Raw genomic sequence first — 12,823 nt, forward strand, 5'->3', positions numbered from 1 at the left:
CTTGCATCGGTAAACATAGCATGCATTGAGATGCATGGTTTACACTATTGATCTTTACTATAACTGTGACTGCTTGGTAATCTTTGAGATTTGTCCAAAGGACTTGGTAACAACTGTAGAACTTGGTGACAACTGAAATACTTGGCAAACATTGATAGCTGTACAATAAGCTCAGTAGCTATATACAATCTGAATAAGTGTGTGTCACTAATAACAAACTTCACTGATATGTCAACAATCTCTCCCTTTGGCATTAGTGACAAAAAACACTTATAAGCCAAAACTAAATTGAAAACATTTCCTGAATACCATCACCTTGTAATACTAGCTCGGTAGAGTATACTATTTTTGAGATTTTTCAAAATTGATTTTGTAAGGGATATATCTATACATGGTGAGGCTCCTTCATATAGTATATTATACATCTTCTTGCTATATACAATATATCTCTCTATACATAACATATTGCCCATTAATTTTACAACTTATTATATAATCTCCCCCATAACATATGACTTTCTCTATACATATCTTTCTCCCCCTTTTTGACATTAATGCCAAAGATTTATTCTATTTATTTAAATAGTAACCCCAAAGTGAGATAGAAAATATCAATGTACCTTGAGAATGTTTGCCAAGGTGTTTTCCCAATTGTCTTGCAAAATCTTGCATGTGTGGAGTGAAATTTGGACTACTGCAAATAGTTCTATCTTATTATCTGGAATGGAGAAATTATTGTCATGGATGAGAAATTTTGAATGTACAATATGTTTTTGTAGTGCATCTATGATGGGAAGAATCATATTTTGAATATCAATCAATGTGGATCTTATTCTTGCTTCTTCTGTAAGCAATTCTGCGTGCATATCTATCAAAAATCTTATCCTTTGAAAATGTGTAGAGCTTGAACTAGGGTCAAGTTGTAGCTATTGAGCACTAGCTTTCAAACCTTCATCTACTTTGGGAAATTTCTTGTTTATTTCTTTTGTTAATCTAGAAACATCACAAAGCTTTCCAAAAAGTGATGACACATTTGTACATGATGCTTCAAAATTGCCCAAAATTGTAGAAATTTCTACTTGATGAATAGCCATCTACTGAGCAATGTGCTCTAGCACTTTATTATCAAATTTCTTCTTTTCTTTTTGAACTAACATTTCTTGTCCCTCGGTATCTTCATTGAATTTCTGTACTACCTCTACTAACTAATACAAAATTGGTTAAGAAGAGTCAACCTAAATACCTATGGCCTTTGCCAAAATATTCTTTGCATCTTCAATTATCTTAAATTCCTTATCTCTCTCATCTCTTAGTTTCTATAGTTTAGCCATTTTCTAGAGGAGTTCACCAAATAACTACATTTGGTCTGAGGTGAGCTTGGAAATGTCCCAATTTGGGATAACAATTTCCACATCTAGATCAATCTCTTCCTCTAGCTCTTTACCTTTACTCAAAAAGTTTGTGCTCGGTTGAACCTTGGGCTTAATTGTCATTATAATTATTGTTTTGGTACCTAGAATAAAAACAATTGTAGATATGCTAGGACTAGATGTGAAAACTTATACTGTACTTACTGAAGGAATATTTATAGAAATACCTGAAGAACTCAAAATTCATGTACTCAAAACTGAAGTGCTCAAAACTAGAGAAGTCAAAACTAAAGTGCTCAAAACTGAAGTACCCAACTCGGTAGATGAAGGAGGAATCTATAGCTCAGTAGATGAAAAGAGTGATTGGATGATTGGATTAGCACTAGTGGTCACAAAAAAACTTGGTGGGGCTATCTCTACACTTGATGTGGTTACTAGTTTGCTTGGAGAGTGAGGAAGTGAGGCAATGATTGTTGCAGCTATCTTAACTGGATTAGTCTCCTTGTTATGTAGATTTGCTTCCTTAGTAGCCTTTTTTCCTTGATCCTCTCCACCTTCTTCATTGTCAAAATGAGTTACTTCTTTAACATTCTCTTCTTCATCTTTCTCCTTATCCTCTTCATCATCATCATCATCTTTGACATTGACTAGAAAATCACTTGGCTTATGTAACAAATAAATATTCTTCCATGTGTTTTTTTTATTCCTAACAACATGCTCAATGTCCTTGATAAAAAATAGACAATTATTAAACTTTAGAGTTAATTTTTCTTCATTTTTCTTCAATGACTCTTTTACCTTAGCATCTGATATGCTCGGTAATAGTTGTCTTAGCGTCTTCCCATATATTTTGTTTATAGTTTGCATTGCAAAATCTCATCTTGGCTTTATCTTTTCTAATATCTCATTAGAAACTTGAGAGGCACGCTGATTTAGTGAGTATTTTCATTTACCCATTCTATTCAACACTAGGTCTTCAATCTACTTCAGCTCCTCTACTATCCTAGTCTCATATTTTTAATCATTTGAAATTTGTTATGCCTACCCCTACTTCTAGATCTTTTAGTGTATCTTGGAAGGTGGGTGGAGGTTTTCTAAATACAATGTCTCCTCCTTCCTTATTATATTTTTTCCTTGAAGATCTCCTTGTGAAAACTGCAGTGGATGGCTTGGCTGGCTTGGTGATAATCACTTTTCCTTTCTTCTTTAATTGCTCTTATTCTTTAGATTTTACCTCCTCTGCTTCCTCATCTTCTCCTATACCCTCGGTTAACAAAAGGGTTGAATTGGATTTTAGTTTTGCAATTCTGTTCTTCCCTTTGTTTACCCCTTGAGGAATCTTTATCTCAAGTTCAATCATGGCTTTTGCTTCATCATATGTTCCAAAATATGCAGCCTTAGAATCAACTGGTTCATTGACAAGGGCTTCAATAATATCTTTGGCTTCATCAATATTGACCTCATAACTAAGAGGTTTTACCCACAAAATTATAGGTTTAACTGCCCGAATGTATACTTTGTTACAATCCACCAGAAAACATACATCCTCCTTATAGTCTTCAACTAGTTTCTTTGGGATTTGGAACCTATTGTTCATTTTGTCTCTGATTACATCAAAATAATTGTCTATGATACTGTTATAATTTTAATCCATCTCTACAATATACTCATTTATCTGATAAAGGATAGACAAATCTTTTCTCCATAGTATAGTGCCTTTTGAATGGAAAATTTTTTGAACATAAAATAATATATAAGTTAATAAGGAACCAAACTTACATGGGTTATTCTTGGAAGTTCTTTTGCTTTCCATACTTTTGTTGAACTATTTCAACAATAGCTTAGCAAGGTTGAATGATAGGTTGTTCTTTACCACCTTGTATGCCAAGTCCACAACTTCACATGACACACTATTTAACTTGCTAGAGCTATGAATTTTATGTGTAATAACGTGAATACCAAACTTCAATTCCATATCAAAAACACTACTAATTTTCATTCCCTAGCCATCCCATTCTACTAGGGTTTTCTTTTCCAACTCTGGTTAACCTAGGGATTTGGTTAACCTAGGGATTTTGTCATTTTGGCCTTGGCTAGCATTAGGAGGCTAGTGATTTGGTGAATCATCTTCTTTGTTATCAACACTAGTTTCTCCAACCATAGCTGACCATTATGCACCTGGCTTAGGATAAACCTAATCCATTTTACTTGAAATTCATGGGGCATGTGAGGGATATGAGTTAATCCTTTGGTTTCTAGGTGTTGGTGCTTGGGTTCCAAAACTCCATTAACACATACTTGACCTAGGGCATCATCCATTTTTAATGTGCCAATTTCTTGAATAACACACTTGAAATGAGTGTGAATATCATTAACCAAAAGTACGTTTGGAGGGATTTGAGATTGAGCTCCACTCGGATCTAGGGTTTTGGCAATCATAGGAGTGAGCTTGAAATCAAGTTCTTTCCACAACACTCCATGAACCAACATGTCAGATCCTCACTTGACCTTGCTGCTACTAGATGCCATCTTCACATGGTAGGGTTTGAAGGAATTCAAAAAACTTTTGCTGGAAATTTTCTTAAATCACTTAGAATCTTTGAAGATTGCAATTTTGCAATGGCACTTAAAATTTCACAGTAGGAAATGACTTCAACTTCATGCTTTTTGTTAAATTTTTTCCATAAATGCTTAGTACAAAGGTAGACTGATTGCCATTATATTGATAGATTGTCATCCACTACGCTTGCATTGAACAATCAACGAAGTCTTTATGACTTGGTAACCATAATTATCTTTATCACTCCCAACCTCGGTTAGTAAAGTCTATGTCCCAACTTCACTCAATAGAGAAGATAACTCGGTAGACATTTGTACTCAATGATCCCCTGGTATCTGGATACTGATTTGGATCATTTTTCTCTTTCAATCTAGAAATTTTTTGGATATCTTCTTTAATAGTATGGTTCTAATTTCTCCTTTGAGAACTTAAGCAAAAATGATAGAGTCACCCAATTTTTGAGTGAATGGATCATCATTACTTGGACTTTTATCGTCAGTAGACTTAGGAACCCATTTTTGTCTCATCTACTTTCGAATGTTATCATCTTTTGCCTTTTTCTCATCTTCAATTCTACTAGTATTCATGTAGTTCTTGGTAAGATGACCAAGTTCTGTACAAATGAAACATCTTTTGGTAGTGTCTCTTTTCCTCAAATGATGATTTACACAATTTATTCCAATGTATCCAAATTCTCCACAGTAATGACATCTGCACTAGGTGTTATAGTCCCATCCAAATATTGCTTTCACAATTTTCTCTGTTGGATTCAATACCTTGGATTTGCATTCAGATGACTTGTGTTCATGTTTCTTTCATTTGTGACATTTGCCTTCAAATCTTGATTTCTCTTTGCATTCATTAGCCTTATGACCATGTTGATTGCAATTATAGCATTTTCCATTGAATTTTGCTTTTGCATTGCTCCAAAATTTGTTTGATGTATGACCTATCTTACCATAGTAACTAAAAGTAGGTCTTTGGATCTTTTGAGCTTCTTTCTTCGATGATTCTCCTTCTTCTATATCCAATTCCTACTTTTCCTTTTTGCCTATAGAAGTTTTCCTCATTCAATTGATTCATGTCTTCTTGAGATTTCATCATTCTTTCTATCATCCCCAAAATACAAGGGCAAAAACACACCAATTTTTTTAAAAAAAGATCCACTAAGTTGATATGTTTGTTTTTGCAAGTTAAAGCATAGATACCTAGCAAGACATAATGATTCACCTATCAATAACTTGACTTTCCACTTAACTTTATAATCAATGAGTATGAATAGATTGTTAAATTTGAACATTCATTATTAAATTTATTTTTACATTTGTTTTGTTTTGTGTTAATATTAAATAATACATTATTCTGAATTTACTTTTCAATAACTCATACGTAGACCAAAAATTTGTTAAATCTGCTAGAAGACACAATTTGCATCTAATATAAAATCTTGTTAACATTAACCATTCTAGTGTCGTTTAAGAAAAATATTAATGAACAATATATTTAAATTATTCGAATAACAATTTAAAATTCAAATAAGATAAAATAATAAATCTATCTAATCTTTAATTACATAAACAAATTAAAAGCTAATTATTAGCTCACTAACTAAACTAAACTAATATTAATAAAATCTAACATGTAATATACAACTAATTTTTTTAATATCTAAACCATTATTAACATTAATGGAATAAATATTATCTAATTTAAAGATTACTAAAATCTAATAAAAAAAAAACATTACAAAAGGCACACCTAAACTAAAACTATAATATACCAAATTAACTTTTTAATTAACACTATTTCAAAAATCTATCATTCACTAATACTTATTTTTTAAAAAAAATAGCTAAGACTAAAATAACATTATCCTAATAAAAAAAATGAAATTAATAACATTAAAATAACCTACAAACTAACCACAACTCTCACCTAAACTCCCTTAACCACCCTACTAACTCCCTACATCTTTTTACCCTTACTAACATCTAACTTTTTCTTCTAACATCATCTAGTCTTAAAAAGTAATACTAACCTAAAAACTAATTTAAAAATCTAACATTGAAACTAAAAGAACAAATCCTAACTTTATCCTAAACTAACTTCACTAACACAAAACTTCTACCAAACAACCAAACTAACTCACATGCCATACTTCCCCAAGCAACACCATGATGCCCAAGGCCTAGGTTGACCCAATCAAAAGTCAAGGCATGTGGGCCCAAATCTTCCACATGCTGCCCTGGGTTATGATGCCAAGGAAGGGAGTATGCTAGGTTTAGAGAAGTTATAAAAAGTATTTTTTTAAAACTCAAAACAACATGCCTTTTCAAATCTTCTCTTCCCCCCCAACTTAATTTCATTTGCCAAATTGTCTGTCACATCCAACCTCATGGGGCACATGCTGTACTTTAAGTCAGCCCAAGAAAGCTTGTCAATTTTACTAAAATGGAGGGAGTAAGATAGGAGTTTATGTGCATAAAGTTTTTTAGGTAAGGATAGGATAGAACAAAGAGTTATGTCATAGAGTTAAGTAGGTAGGGTCATAGGATATTTAGGATATTAAATTTCTTTCTTTCTTTAATTTTTTTTTGAATTTAAATTTAAAAGAGTATATGTAGGGAATATTCCCTATCAAAACAAGGGGATTATTATTTTTACCCATATGAACTCTAGAGAGCATTTTGCTCTAGGGAGGTGATTTTTTTTCTTGTCTATTTTTTTTCTGAGTGTAAATTATTTTATTTTTACAAGGGAGGTATATATATACATTTTTTCTTTCTAATTGGATATAAGAAAACCATATCTATTTAATCAAGGGTAATATTGTTGATTTTCTTTCTAATGTTAATTATAATCATCAAGTTTAAATATTTGTTCAAATCATAATGTAAGATTATTTTGTCTCCTAATGAGAACAAAAATGAATTGAAGTTCCAACCATAACATAAATTTTTCCTTAACATATTTGAACTTATAATTGCAAAATTGTATATCACCATTTTATCTAATTAATCTAAATTAAATGACTATGATTACCAAACATAAAAATGTTGTAGTAAGGTAAACATCATCACATCTGGCTTTTAGGTAACATATGTTAAAAACAAAAAAAAACTATTATAAGATTCATATGCAAAAATATTACTCAATTTTCTTTTTCTATTGCACCATTTGATTCAAAGGCTCTATTGGGAAAGAACCATGAAGAAAACTCAACATTGTTGCCATTTCCACAATGAGTTAAAAAAATAACATTTTTACATAGGATTTCTATCTCGAGGAGAAATCTCCCAACATAACAAAAATTCCAAAAAAAATTATGAATTTCCTTCATGGGTTCACAACAAGGAAACCATTCTAAACTTTGCAACACATCATGGTGATCATGGAGAGAACGAAAACTGATCAGGAGACAACCAGACTCAATATGAGGAAAAATTCAAACATTCACTCCCATCCATGTTTGCACTACAGGTTCAAGATTGAAATGGACTAGGGAGAAGGTCAATTTTTTTGATAGGAGACATTAGATACAACACCATAATAGGTGCCCTTTTGAGGCTAAAAACTCACGAACTTTTGTTCTTCTATTCTTACATTCCAAAACTCAAAATGTGGTTTGTGCTAATGAGTAGGGACCCATAACACCCTACCCTCATTCCCTCTTCTCATCTTGAGAAGAGACTCTACACTCTTAGAGTCTAACTAAAGACCTCCTCTCATACATGGCCACTTTTTCCCTATCCAAGGGTGAGTAATACCAATACAACCCATACAATTCTTTTGAAAATTCAAAGCAAAATACAAAGGAAAAACATTTAAGAAAACCTATTTCAATCCCTCCCAAACATACTCAACACACACACGAACATGCATATGCAACAAAATAACTTAAGCATGAAACAAAACATGGACAACAAGAACTAAGGGATTCCTACCTTCACAATAAGGTTATGGAAAATGAACAAATTTGAGATGAGCTTCCTTTCCTCTCTTTCTCCTGCAATCTTGAATTGCTCTTTAAAACTAGAGGTTGGGTGAACACTCAAACCCTCTCAAATTTTCCTCTAAATAAGATCCTAACTCAACCACCTTCAAAATGTAATAACTCCCCCACTTTCTTAAAATTTCTATAGTCTTCTAACTCAACTAGACATAAGGCTAAAGGTGGAGTTAAAGTTATCCAACTTATGATGAAAACATTCAATTTTCGTAATAAAGCAAAAATAAGATATTTGAGTAATAATAAAAGTCAACAAAAGGGGCTAGGGGTGTGGAAAATGCCCCCAACCCATACCCACACCCCTTAGGTACTTAGATTTCATGATTTCTGGCCTTTAGGACTAATTAGGGACCTATCAAAAGCTTGGAAATTTAAGGACTTTCTAAAATCCTTCAAAAAATGCAGATTACTCACTAATCTTGATTAGGATAATTAATCTTGATCACTAACTAATTAGCAAAAAGGTCACTAACCTAGTCCAACTTAGATCTTTAGGTTACTCGATTAACCCTAACGATCATGCTGAAATGCATATACAATTTATGAGTGTCAAGCGAAACTGAAAAATCACCGTTACAAAACATTAACACTTAAAGATTACAAAATGATACATTCATTCAATCCATGATACAAATAAAATATGAACAACGAGGTTTGCATCTTTTGTTAGACTCAACCCTGGTTTCCACAATTGTTACATAGTGTTTAATTCCATTTCTCCATTAGATTTTCTGGCTAAAATATCCTACACACTCATTGCACACATCAGTAGCTCAAGAAAATATCATGTATATATATATATAAAACTCATAAGGATAAATCACATAACTCAGAACATAAATCATCACACAACATAAGATAACGTAATAATGTTCAATGTATCTGGTAGTGTCTTGACATATCGAGTCATGAGTATCAAAGTAATAATGTATCAACTATGCTACAATAGGTCAGGGCAAGGCCTCACACTTTCATTGACTTTCTTCTAAGAGTTTAGATCATTCTGTAATCTTTCATTGATTTGCCTTTCAATTTTTAGATCATTCCTCATTCTTTCATTGATTTTCCTTTTATAATGTAGATCATTCCTCATTCTTTCATTTTCAAATCTGACTCATGATTTCCTCATTTGCATTGGAGAGCTAGCCAATAAGGTCTAGTTGCTGAAGGGATTGGTTCTAGATTTCATTGTTCCTTCCATATAATTCTTCTTTTATCTTTTTTTTATGTTCCATGACTTCACATAACCTTACTGCTTGAATTTCTTGCTCTCTTTTAAGTTTTCTTAGTTCTTCTTGCAGGGATCTATTTTTTTCTAAGAGTTCTTTGATTGCTTGATTGACTTCATCTAAATTGCTTGAGTGGAGGTCTTCAATTCTATCTTCAATGTAGAGATGATCATTCATTTGGATTGCAAGTTATTTTCTTCTTTTTAGGGATTGAGAGAGTTGCTCCTTTGCTTTCTTGAGTTGGGAAATGGCCATTTCTAAGTCTAGCTTCTCATTATCAATAGCTTTTTCAAGTCTAAATATCTCCATAGCCTTGATCTTTGCTCAATCTGTTAAGCTTTCTCCTAAGAACCACAAAGCTTTGATACGAATTGTTGGAAATATTCAAGACTATGCTAAGTTACTAAGAGTGGAGAGGTGAATTAGTAACTTCTAGAATTTTAGCAATTTCAACTCTTAATCCAACCATTCAATTAGTATATAATCCATCATGTAAACTTTGATCTAATTGCATGCATAAGAAACTAAAAATATGAAAGCTTCAATAACACTATGACACAAAGATATGGTGACCCAAAAACCTTCCAAATGGAAAGTAAAACTAGGGTGGGGATGATACCCACAACTTTAGTACTGTAGCATAAAGTTAGTTTGTTAAAGCTTACATTGATCACTTCTAATTATCTACCCTATTAGGAGCAATAAGGACCACTAGGTCCACCTTGTGAAAGGTTTTACAAACATACAATTAAGTATGCACTTGGTAAAGATATTTACAAAAGACTGTTAGGTCTACCTTGTGAAAGGATTTGACTGATCCACCTATTAGGATGAAACAATGGAAGATCCCTGATCTACAAGTTGGTTTGCTGAATGAGATTCCTTTAAGTACTAATCACCTTGCTATGATAGATATGACTTTGTTTCTCCTTATACTACTGTAGCCTTTGTAATTCACTCCTACTTTTCTCTAATTTTATTCACATTTACATCTTTTCATACTCATAAACACACTTTGGCTATGATATGATGCATTACATATATATCAATCCAATTATACAAATTACAAAGTTGGCCATAATACAAGTTACCAAAAATATTACAAAGTCATCCCACATGAAGACATTCAGGTTCTGAAGATTGACTCGATGAGGTTCTGATACTCGACATCCACTATCAATGCTCAACATCATCATGCACTAGGTAGACATAGAAGCTTGGTCCATACTAATCACTTCCAAGTAGTCTTGAACTAAGTTTGTACTGGTGACTCGATATATACTATGAAACTCATCATATAAATTGAGTCTCTTGATTTACTTTCTATGACTCGATGGACAATATCACTTTGAGCTTAGTATAAATTGAATCTCTTGGTTAACACTGAGTAGCGTGGTTAACTCTAGACTCGCATGACATACACTACAAACTTGGTGAACACTGCACAACTTAGCTTGCACTGGTAAACTCGACATACACTAAGATGCATGATTTACACTGCTGATCTTCATTGTAACTAAGACTATTTGGTAACCATTGAGATTTGTCCAAAGGACTCAGTAGCAACTGTAGAACTCAATGACAACTAAAAAACTTGGCAAATACTGATAGCTATACAATAAGCTTGGTAGCTATATATAATTTGAATAAATGTGTGTCACTAATAACAAACTTGACTGATATGTCAACAATTCAACCATAGTAATATATTTTTTATATGAGATATTAGGGAAGGCTAGGAATCTAAAATCAACATTTTTTTATCACACCCACTACAAGCATCAATCTATTTTCCATAGCTCTGTACTTTCCATAAGGGATATCTACTTTCAATCCTAACTCCTTCATAACTTCAATAGGCATTATATTCATAGAAGGTCATGACTCCACCATGCAATTTCTTACTATATTATTGTTAATAAATAGAGTTCCTTAAAAAGGTTCACATGTGGAGCATTTTCTTTGATATTTATCCCAAGGTAAATAGTTAGTGTCTCTATAACATTAGTATAAACTTATATAGTTTTAGAAAAAATATTCAAAACTTCTTTTCCATATTCAATAGTTTTAACTATCTCTAAAAATGGCACTTAAACTTCAAATTGTTACAAAGTATTAGAAATGAGTGAATTACTACTTATAGTTGCTTACCAATCAAAGAAAGAGTTACATGGGGATCAATTTGTTGTTGATCTCAGTGCATCACTTTATCGTTGTCCTTCTTGTGCAAAGTGGATATCATAGTATTCTTACTTATATCTAGGTTTATAGTTTTGTTTCTTAATCTATAAATACTCCTCGCTTGCTCAACTCATGAAACTCTACAAACACTTATTTCTTCTTTACTTGTTGTCTTAGATATGTGCAGGATCATGGTCAACCAAACTATGCCTATTAGTGGCAATGAAATATCAACAAATTAGGGTTATGTCAACTTGATGTGCAATTTTCAACTTTTTATGATCTTTCTATCAAAAGTTAAAACAAAATAATTTAGTGGTCTAATTTCTTGGGGTATTTTTTTTAGAACTTTATTAAACCTTTTATTAAATTCAAATACCAATTCATTGATATTTTTCTTGATGCTAACTAATTTATGTAAGACAAAAGAAGTATTGACATCATTCACAAATTGCTCAAGAAATAAATCAAAAAAATTCTTTCCAACTTGATATAGATTTATCAAAAATCCCTCTATACCATTCAACAAAATAATTGGTTAATGACTAAAAAAATAATCTCATTGATTTTTTTTATTATGTTCTTCAAATTCTTAAACAACGATCTTTAATTTAAAATCACACGTGTTTCAAAAGATTGATTTTCTTCTCTAGAAAATTTAGGTATAGTAGTTCTCAAATCATTTGATAAAGGATTTGGGAAAACTACTACTCCAATGAAATCTAATTTTTTATATCTCTCTATAAATATTAGGGCCCTTACTCCTTGATTTATGTCATGATAATTTTGTCTTCTTTAATTATTCACCATATTGTTTTGATTATTGGAAATATCTTTTCTCCAATCACCATTAGACCTATCCCTTTGATTCTTATTTTTATTAGGGACATGACTTGTCTTTCTACCTATATTATACAAAGGATTCCTATTTATGGTATTGAATTAGGAATTTCCATTCTTATGAGGAGTATATTTAGAGAACTCACCTTTTTCCTTCATTGCCGTCTCTCTTGTTCATTTTGGATCGATGATCTCATTCTTTTTGAGACCTCTTTCCAATAATTCACTTAGAACATTCCTTTAATATTTTTGTGCCTTCTTTGGAGATAGAAAATTTTGGAGAGCGTCTATGAGATTTTTGCAAGTCTTCACTAATTTCATCTCCATAATCTCCTTCTTCATCAATTTCATTATCCAGTTCATGAGCTTCAAGTTATTCTTTATTAATGATTGAACCAAAATTATGAAATGGAGTCTATTCTTCTTGTTCATTATTATTTTGATCATCAACATGTAATCTTTCTTTGTCAGAAAACTTTTTATATCTCATGAATTACCTATCAACAATTTGTTTACATTTTCTATTCCTCTTCTTAGGAGTGTATTCATGATATTATATTCCAAAATGAATTGATCTTCTTACCTACATAAATTTTAAGGATAGATCTCTATTACTTCTCTTTTCTTCAACTAC

This window comes from Cupressus sempervirens, chromosome 5 (assembly GCF_028749045.1).
Source record: "Cupressus sempervirens isolate cs-2001-9-10 chromosome 5, ASM2874904v1, whole genome shotgun sequence".
Lineage (NCBI taxonomy): Eukaryota > Viridiplantae > Streptophyta > Pinopsida > Cupressales > Cupressaceae > Cupressus > Cupressus sempervirens.